This window comes from Schistocerca piceifrons, chromosome 1, assembly GCF_021461385.2.
Source record: "Schistocerca piceifrons isolate TAMUIC-IGC-003096 chromosome 1, iqSchPice1.1, whole genome shotgun sequence".
Classification (NCBI taxonomy): domain Eukaryota; kingdom Metazoa; phylum Arthropoda; class Insecta; order Orthoptera; family Acrididae; genus Schistocerca; species Schistocerca piceifrons.
The window spans coordinates 816,586,527-816,588,412 of NC_060138.1; the positions used below are offsets into that span (position 1 = coordinate 816,586,527).

Sequence of the window (1,886 nt, forward strand, 5' to 3'; positions counted from 1 at the left end):
ATTGCGTCTCTGACAGAATTACAATGTCATCGTAAAACATCAAAGTTTTTATTTTTTTTCCCCTGAACTTCAATTTCCGCTCCAAATTTTTCTTTGGTTTCCCTTACTGCTTCTACATCTGGGATAGGCTACAACCTTGTCTCACTTCCTTCTCAACCACTGCCTACCTTTCATGCCCCTTGACTCCTATAATTGCCATCTGTTTTCTGTGCAAGTTGCAATTAGCCTTTCGCTCTGTGTGTTTCACCTTTGCTACCTTCAAAATTTCTAATAGAGTGTTCCAGTCAACATTGTCGAAAGCTTTCTCTAAGTCTACAAATGCAATAAACGTAGGTTTGCCTTTCCTTAACCTATGCTATAAGTTAATGTCGTGTGACTAGGGCCTCCCGTCAGGTAGATCGTTCGTTGAGTACAAGTCTTTCGATTTGACGCCACTTCGGCGACTTGCGCGTCGATGGGGATGAAATGATGATGATTAGGACAATACAACACCCAGTCCCTGAGCGGACAAAATCTCCAGTCCAGTCGGGAATCGAACCGGGGCCTTAGGATTGACACACTGTCGCGCTGACCACTTTTTTTATTTTTTTTATTTTTAATTCTCATTTTGTCCGCGTTTGTTCGTTGTATCTGCTCGGGGCGGACGTCGTAAGACATCCGATTAAGTTCGTTGATGATCTATTAACTCAGTTTTTTTTTTATTACAGAGGGTATGTAACCCTCTGTCCGAACACGCTGAGCTACCGTGCCGGCAAATAAATAGAAATGTGGAACGCTTCACGATTTTGCGTGTAATCCTTGCGCAGGGGCCATGCTAATCTTCTCTGTATCGTTCCAATTTTAGTATATGTACCGCCGAAGCGAGTATCACTCAGCTACCGGGGGCGGTCGTAGGGTCAGTGTGGCTTGTTCCTCCATTTCTCCGGAATCCAAACTGATCTTCCCAGAGGTCCGTTTCTCCCAATTTTTCCATTTTTCTGTAAAGAATTCGTGTTAGTATTTTGGAAACATTACTTATTAAACTGATAGTTCGGTAATTTTTGCACCTGTCAGCAACTGCTTTTGTTTGGAATTGCTGTTAATCCAGTAAGAATTTTTTGCAATTATTTTCTAAGTGGTATAGAGAAATTAGAGTAAAATAGTCAGTTGCCGAAGCAATGGAAGTACTGACAATGTCATTCAAAACAAAATCAAGTAGCTTGATACAGTACTGACATCTATTTTTAAAAGCGACAAAATTCTCTAAAACCATTACTTGTACCATTCTGAAGAGTGTTGTATCAGTCTACAGCTGTCAATACCTACGAGCCCTTTTCGGTTTTGTAGCCGCCTTAGCCAGTTTTATATTGCACGGAAAGGGGATTTTGTTTGGTCTGAACATGATTGGACAGTATTTCGCTAATCCTCCTATATGCTTGGCGGTCGGAGACGACTAACGCGATAAAGAAATTTCCGAAAGTTCTGATAGGGAGCAGCCCATTACAGAAGCTCTTTAAGTGGGCGTAGGTAACGGCCAATCAAAATGCCTACATTCTGCTCTTGACCCTGCTTACCTGTAAGGCGCAAACGTTAAATAATTTTGCGGAGCGGTTTAGAGGATCTTTAAATCGAGAAGTGTAGTTTCTGTTCCACAGTGGTTATTATTTAGGAAGTCTCGAAGGTGTGACTCTTTGTAATCAACAAAGTTACTTTTCCGATGCTGGAACCCAACAAACCTTAGAAAATACGTTCCCGTGCGAGACTTTCGAATTGAGAATCATTTTTCAAAAATAAACATCTACAAAAACTGAAATTTTCAAGAAATAGATTATTGAATAACTTTAGTAATATATGAAACGGAATTTTAAAAACACATTAGAAAACAGTCACTTCTAAATAATATTTCC

The 1,886-nt window shown here is 40.1% G+C and overlaps 1 non-coding gene across 1 annotated transcript; it reads right to left on the minus strand.

The window, feature by feature from the left end:
* Positions 1-761: 761 nt before the first annotated feature.
* LOC124721648 lies at positions 762-868 on the minus strand. Its single transcript, XR_007006366.1, has one exon. It is a non-coding gene; the product is annotated as a U6 spliceosomal RNA (small nuclear RNA).
* Between the last annotated feature and the right edge of the window lie 1,018 nt (positions 869-1,886).